This window comes from Triticum urartu, chromosome 5A (assembly GCF_056163025.1).
Source record: "Triticum urartu cultivar PI428250 chromosome 5A, HENAU_Tu73, whole genome shotgun sequence".
In the NCBI taxonomy this organism is placed as follows: Eukaryota; Viridiplantae; Streptophyta; class Magnoliopsida; order Poales; family Poaceae; genus Triticum; species Triticum urartu.
Window position 1 is genome coordinate 587,520,326 of NC_141877.1, and position 8,746 is coordinate 587,529,071.

Genomic DNA, 8,746 nt, shown 5'->3' on the forward strand with positions numbered 1-8,746 from the left:
TTTATGCTTTTAATTAGTGTTTGTGCCAAGTAGAACCTTTGGGAAGACTTGGGGAAAGTCTTGTTGATCATGCTGTAAAAAACAGAAACTTTAGCGCTCACGAGAATTGCTTCCATTTTTTATTGGAGAGTGATATTTAGTTAATTCTTTTTTAAGATGATTAATAGATAAATTCCTAAGGTCCAGCAATTTATTTGAGAATTTTATGAGTTCCAGAAGTATACGTTTGATCCAGATTACTACAGACTGTTCTGTTTTTGACAGATTCTGTTTTTCGTATGTTGTTTGCTTATTTTAATGAATCTATGGCTAGTAAAATAGTTTATAAACCATAGATAAGTTGGAATACAGTAGGTTTAGCACCAATATAAATAAAGAATTATTTCATTACAGTACCTTGAAGTGGTGATTTATTTTCTTATACTAACGGAGCTTACGAGTTTTCTGTTAAGTTTTGTGTTGTGAAGTTTTCAAGTTTTGGGTAAGGATTTGATGGACTATGGAATAAGGAGTGGAAAGAGCCTAAGCTTGGGGATGCCCCGGAAGGCATCCCCTCTTTCGTCTTCGTTCATCGGTAACTTTACTTGGAGCTATATTTTTATTCACCACATGATATGTTTTTTGCTTGGAGCGTCAATTTATTTTGTTAATATTTGCTTGCTGTTATTTAGAAAAAAAAATTGCATCTTTTATTCTAGTAAAAGTGGCATTGATAGTCTTTACTATGCCTATGTTACAAGTCCACATGTTGCTGTTTGAAAACAGAAAGTTTACCGCTGTTGCAATAATTCCCTAGAAAATTCAGAATGTGATAAAATGTTGAAACCTTTTGCATATTAAGCTCTGATAAATTTACTACAGTGGGAATTTTATTTAATAATTTTTGGAGCTAGGGAAGTATGGATGTTGCTGCATTCTTTACAGACTGTTCTGTTTAGGCAGATTGCTGTTATGTTTGCATTGTTTGCATATGTTTGCTTCTTTAATGATTCTATTTGAGGATAGGACTATTAAATATGCAGAGGCATTTAGTATGAAATGTTGAATAATAATTTTAGGGATTTGCTACAGTAGAGTATGATAAGTTTTTTGCAATGATTTATACTAACTTATCTCACGAGTCCTTGTTGAGTTTTGTGTGGATGAAGCTTTTGAGATTTAGGGAGACCGTGATATGAGAGGAATTAAGGAGACACAAAAGCTCAAGCTTGGGGATGCCCAAGGCACCCCAAGATAATATTTCAAGAAGTCTCAAGCGTCTAAGCTTGGGGATGCCCCGGTTGGCACCCCACCTTTCTTCTTCAACAACTATCGGTTAGTTTCGGTTGATCCTAAGTTTTTGCTTCTTCACATGATGTTTGCCATTCTTAGAATGTCATTTTAATTTTCTTTGCTTGCTGTTTGAATAAAATACCAAGATCTGAAATTCTTAAATGTTAGAGAGTCTTCACATAGTTGCATAATTATTTGACTACTCATTGATCTTCACTTATATCTTTCGGAGTAGTTTGTTGTTTCCTCTAGTACTTCACTTATACCTTTTAGAGAATGGTGGTAGTTTTATTTTTAAGAAATAGATGAACTCTCATGCTTCACTTATATTACTTTGAGAGTCTTAAGCATCATGGTAATGTTCTTAATCCTAATATGCTAGGTATTCAAGATTAATAAAACTTTCTTATGAGTGTATTGAACACTAAGAGAAGTTTGATGCTTGATGATTGTTTTGAGATATGGAGGTAATAATATCAAAGTCGTGCTAATTGAGTAGTTGTGAAATTGAGAAATACTTGTGTTGAAGTTTGCAAGTCCCGTAGCATGCACGTATGGTAAACGTTGTGTAATAAATTTGAAACATGAGGTGTTATTTGATTGTCCTCCTTATGAGTGGCGATCAGGGACGAGCGATGGTCTTTTCCTACCAATCTATCCCCCTAGGAGCATGCGCGTAGTGCCAAGGTTTTTGATGACTTCTAGACTTTTGCAATAAGTATGTGAGTTCTTTATGACTAATGTTGAGTCCATGGATTATACGCACTCTCACCCTTCCATCATTGCTAGCCTCTTCAGTACCGTGCATTGCCCTTTCTCACATTGAGAGTTGGTGCAAAATTCGCCGGTGCATCCAAACCCCGTGATATGATACGCTCTTTCACACATAAACCTCCTTATATCTTCCTCAAAACAGCCACCATACCTACCTATTATGGCATTTCCATAGCCATTCCGAGACATATTGCCATGCAACTTTCCACCGTTCCGTTTATTATGACACGCATCATCATTGTCATATTGCTTAGCATGATCATGTAGTTGACATAGTATTTGTGGCAAAGCCACCGTTCATAATTCTTTCATACATGTCACTCTTGATTCATTGCATATCCCGGTACACCGCCGGAGGCATTCATATAGAGTCATCTTTGTTCTAGTATCAAGTTGTAATCATTGAGTTGTAAATAAATAGAAGTGTGATGATCATCATTTTCTAGAGCATTTTCCCAAGTGAGGAATAAAAAAGAGAGAAAGGCCATAAAAAAAGAAGAGAGGGCCCAAAAAAAGAGAGAAAAAGAGAGAAGGGACAATGTTACTATCCTTTTACCACACTTCTGCTTCAAAGTAGCACCATGATCTTCATAGTAGAGAGTCTCTCATGTTATCACTTTCATATACTAGTGGGAATTTTTCATTATAGAACTTGGCTTTTATATTCCAACAATGGGCCTCCTCAAGTGCCCTAGGTCTTCGTGAGCAAGCAAGTTGGATGCACGCCCACTTAGTTTCTTTTGTTGAGTTTTCATACATTTATAGCTCTAGTACATCCGTTGCATGGCAATCCCTACTCCTTGCATTAACATCAATCGATGGGCATCTCCATAGCCCATTGATTAGCCTGGTTGATGTGAGACTTTCTCCTTTTTGTCTTCTCCACATAAACCCCTCATTATTCTATTCCACCCATAGTGCTATGTCCATGGCTCGCGCTCATATATTGCGTGAAAATTTATAGGTTTGAGATTACTAAAGTATGAAAAAATTGCTTGGCTTGTCATCGGGTTTGTGCATGATGAGAGCATTCTTGTGTGACGAAAATGGAGCATGATTAAGCTATATGATTTTGTAGGGATGAACTTTCTTTGGCCATGTTATTTTGAGAAGACATAATTGCTTAGTTAGTATGCTTGAGGTATTATTATTTTTATGTCAATATGAACTTTTATCTTGAGTCTTTCGGATCTGAATATTCATGCCACAATTAAGAAGAATTACATTGAAATTATGCCAAGTAGCACTCCGCGTCAAAAATTTTGTTTTTATCATTTACCTACTAGAGGACGAGCAGGAATTAAGCTTGGGGATGCTTGATACGTCTCCAACGTATCTATAATTCTTGATTGCTCCATGCTATGTTATCTACTATTTTGGGCAATATTGGGCTTTATTATCCACTTTTATATTATTTTTGGGACTAACCTATTAACTGGAGGCCCAGCCCAGAATTGCTGTTTTTTGCCTATTTCAGTGTTTCGAGGAAAAGGAATATCAAACGGAGTCGAAACGGAATGAAATCAATTGGAGAAGTTATTTTTGGAAGGAAAGCTACCGGATGGACTTGGACCCCACGTCAGGAGCCAAGAGAGGTGCTCACGAGGGTGGGGGGCATGCCCCCATGCCTCGTGGGGCCCCCGAAGCTCCAGCGACGTACTTCCTGCACCAATATATACCTATGTATCCTAAAACTTCCAGAACAGACAATAGATCGGGAGTTCCGCCGCCAGAAGCCTCCGTAGCCACCGAAAACCAATCTAGACTCGTTCCGGCACCCTGCCGGAGGGGGATTCCCCCTCCGGTGGCCATCTTCATCATCCCGGTGCTCTCCATGACGAGGAGGGTGTAGTTCTCCCTCGGGGCTGAGGGTATGTACCAGTAGCTATGTTTTTGATCTCTCTCTCTCTCTCTCTCGTGTTCTTGAGGTGGTACGATCTTGATGTATCGCAAGCTTTGCTATTATAGTTGGATCCTATGATGTTTTCTCCCCCCTCTACTCTCTTGTAATGAATTGAGTTTTGTTGACACCTGATTTTGGCACAATGCAGAATGCAATGGAGATGGACTCAAATGACAAAATATTCTAAATGAGAAATTTCACATTGCCGAGTGGAACAACTTTGATGTTTGGACCATAATCATTCGGCATCATATCAAAGACCAAAACTACACTCAGATTGTCATGTTTAGGTGTTCTAAGTGCTTTTTGGTCAAGTACGCCTCCAGGACAATCTCGGATGGAGGAATGCTCTACATGAATTGTCTTCGTCTCGTCGAATCGGTCGATTTTGATATAAAAATCATCTCAATCCGAGTTCGTATGCAAAAGTTAGAGCTATCTGGATGCAGCCCTGTCAAGAGGCGAAATATGACGCGAAAGACCAGACATGTCTTGGCAAGTGTCTGATGTAATGCATGAGTGTTTTGGCCCAGAAGATGGCCTCGAATCGGAAAACGTTCAACACGAAAGTTTTTCGTCTCGTCAAAACGGTCAACTTTGCTTTTGGACACATTTTCATCCGAGGTCGTTTACTGCCTCAAAAACCTTGCTGGGGAAAGCTTGCCGCCGTGAACAGTAACCTTGCCGGGGAAAGCTTGCCGCCGTGAACAGTAACCTTGCCGGGGAAAGCTTGCCGCCGTGAACAGTAACCTTGCCGGGGGAGAGCTTGCCGCCGTGAACAGTAACCTGCCGGGGAAAGCTTGCCGCCGTGAACAGTAACCTTGCCGGGAAAGCTTGCTGCCGTGAACAGTAGAAACTGTCGAGGCCAATCCGACCAGATGCTGAAGATGGGCTCAAATACTTATCTAAATGGCTTCGGATGAAGAAGTGTTCAACACGGGAGTTGTTCGTAACATTGAAACGGTCAACTTTGCTTTTGGAGTCATCATCATCCGACGTAGTATACGACCTGCAGAGACGCTGCAAGAGTCGGACGGTCCAGTCAGCTACATGAACGAGTCCGACTCAAAATTAGAGATGACCCCGTGGAGTATTCAAGATGGCCTTATTTGGAAAAATGATCAACATACGGATTGTTGGCCTCGTCGAAGCACACATAATTGATATTTGAACCTTCTCCATCGGAAGTCATATGCAGATTCCACAGCCCACGCAAGGAACAAGACAGAAGATTGGATCAGATTCGGGCTGAATCCGAGTGGGACCAGAACTAGGATTCTAGGACGTGAATTGATGTAATTTTCTTGTAAGGAAAGCCTAGATAAATCCTTTGCTTGTACGAGAAGTCCAGCCGCCTCTTATATATGTTGGGGGTGACGGCCGATTGAACAACACACAATCGAAAAAATCAATATACTACTTTTTCATCTACGTTTTATCTCTCCACCGTTTTTCTATCTCGTTCTTCGCTGTTCTTCGTGTTTGAGAGCTGCGAATCCCGAGGCTCTAGGGGCGAGCGAATCGACCTAGGGAAGCCCATAGCCGCCGCACTCCCTGACGGGGTCCCTCCCGGGGGTGTGGGGTTTTCGGGTCTGCAAAAGCGCCCGTCGACTGTCTTGCGTATCGCGCTGTCGGTCGGGTCTTCTTCGACGTGAGCTGCGGTGCATCACCCCCGGCGTCGAGGGTACACGTGACGTGTTCGTGTGTCAACAAGTTTCCCCTTTGAAGTTATCTTATCGGATTGAGTCTTTAAAGATTTGAGAACACTTGATGTATGTCTTGCCGTGCGTATATGTGGTGACAATGGGATACCACGTGATTCACTTGATGTATGTTTTGGTGATCAACTTGCGGGTTCCGCCCATGAACCTATGCATAGGGGTTGGCACACGTTTTTGTCGTGATTCTTCGGTAGAAACTTTGGGGCACTCTTTGAGGTTCTATGTGTTGGTTGAATAGATGAATCTGAGATTGTGTGATGCATATCGTATAATCATACCCACGGATACTTGAGGTGACATTGGAGTATCTAGGTGACATTAGGGTTTTGGTTGATTTGTGTCTTAAGGTGTTATTCTAGTACGAACTCTAGGGCTGTTTGTGACACTTATAGGAATAGCCCAACGGATTGATTGGAAAGAATAACTTTGAGGTGGTTTTGTACCCTACCATAATCTCTTCGTTTGTTCTCCGCTATTAGTGACTTTGGAGTGACTCTTTGTTGCATGTTGAGGGATAGTTATGTGAGCCAATTATGTTATTATTGTTGAGGGAACTTACACTAGCGAAAGTATGAACCCTAGGCCTTGTTTCCTATCATTGTAATACCATTTACGCTCACTTTTATCATTAGTTACCTTGTTGTTTTTATAATTTCAGATTACAAATACCTTTATCTACTATCCATATACCACTTGTATCACCATCTCTTCGCCGAACTAGTGCACCTATACAATTTACCATTGTATTGGGTGTGTTGGGGACACAAGAGACTCTTTGTTATTTGGTTGAAGGGTTGCTTGAGAGAGACCATCTTCATCCTACGCCTCCTACGGATTGATAAATCTTAGGTCATCCACTTGAGGGAAATTTGCTACTGTCCTACAAACCTCTGCACTTGGAGACCCAACAACGTCTACAAGAAGAAGGTTGTGTAGTAGACATCACCACCCTCCCTCTATTTATAGGGTGAAGGGGAGAGGGGGCCGGCCCCTCTGGATCCCATCTAGAGGGGAGGGGTGACTTGCCCCCCAAGCAAGGTGGAGGCGCCCCCTCCCCTAGGGTTTCCAAACCCTAGGCGCTTTGGGCCCTTAGGGGGGCCACTAGGGGCTGGTTACCTCCCATATTCAGCCCATTAAGTCCCCCGAGGCAGGTGGCCCCACCCGTTGGACCTCCGGACACCTTTCGGTGGTCCCGGTACAATACCGATAACCCCTGAAACCATTCCGGCGACTGAAACTGGACTTCCCACATAAATCTTCACCTCTGGACCATTCCGGAACTCCTCATGACATCCGGGTCTCCGAACAACCTTCGGTAACCACATACAATTTCCCATAACAACTCTAGTGTCACCAAACCTTAAGTGTGTAGACCCTACGGGTTCGGGAACCATGTAGACATGACCGAGAATTTCTCCGGCCAATAACCAACAGCGGGATCTAGATACGCATGTTGGCTCCCACATGTTCCACGATGATCTCATTGGATGAACCATGATGCCGGGGATTCAATCAATCCCGTATACAATTCCCTTTATTCACCGGTATGTTACTTGCCCGAGATTCGATCGTCGGTATCCCAATACCTCGTTCAATCTCGTTACCAGCAAGTCTCTTTACTCGTTCCATAATGCATGATCCTGTGGCTAACTCATTAGTCACATTGAGCTCATTATGATGATGCATTACCGAGTGGCCCCAGAGATACCTCTCCGTCATACGGAGTGACAAATCCCAGTCTCGATTCGTGCCAACCCAACAGACACTTTCGGAGATACATGTAGTGCACCTTTATAGCCACCCAGTTACGTTGTGACGTTTGGTAGACCCAAAGCATTCCTACATTATCCGGGAGTTGCACAATCTCATGGTCTAAGGAAACGATACTTGACATTAGAAAAGCTCTAGCAAAACGAACTACACGATCTTGTGCTATGCTTAGGATTGGGTCTTGTCCATCACATCATTCTCCTAATGATGTGATCATGTTATCAATGACATCCAATGTCCATGGTCAGGAAACCATAACCATCTATTGATCAACGAGCTAGTCAACTAGAGGCTTACTAGGGACATGTTGTGGTCTATGTATTCACACATGTATTATGGTTTCCAGTTAATACAATTATAGCATGAACAATAGACAATTATCATGAACAAGGAAATACAATAATAACCATTTTATTATTGCCTCTAGGGCATATTTCCAACAGTCTCCCACTTGCACTAGAGTCAATAATCTAGTTCACATCACTATGTGATTGTAATGAATCCAACACCCATGGGGTTTGTTCATATCTCGCTTGTGAGAGAGGTTTATTACTCAATGGGTCTGAACCTTTCAGATCCATGTGTGCTTTACAAATCTCTATGTCATCTTGTAGATGCAGCTACCACGCGCTATGTAACATCCCAAATTTTCAATTTGGAATGTTATACATAGATCATTCATGCATATCATATTTTATTGCATTTTCGTTTTGCAATCCTCGAAATCCTAAGCAACTCAAGGACCCTCGGAGAGAGTTGGGGATTTCCCGGTTATCATATTTGATTTTTATCAAATATTGAAACGAGGATTTTGGTTTTAATCATTTTTCTCTCCGAAAAATATTTCATATTAAATGAGAGGAGAAAATATGACTTCTCCAAAATAATTGAAATATTGGAGGAAAAATATTAAAATCAAATAATTGAAATATCAGAGTGTACAATCTAATCATGGTTAGCCGTGTCCCCGATTATGGACAATCTTGAGTATCTATGTAACGCCCCGAGACCGATGTGTCAGGTGTCTTCCAGTTATTCGCTGTCGTTGCCATGTCATTTGCTTGCGTGTCGCATCTTGTCATGTCATCATGTGCATTGCATCATCATGTTTTCAAAACTTGCATTCGTCCGGGTTCTCCGAGTTTCTCTCCGTTGTCCGTTCTGAGCCCAACCACACTTGCACGCGCCCGTGGCATGTCCGAAATAGTATTTTATAAATGGCCGGAAAATGTTCTCGGATTGGGTTGAAATTTGGTGTGCGGTCTTATTATAGTGTAGATAGACCGCCTGTCAAGTTTCATCGCAA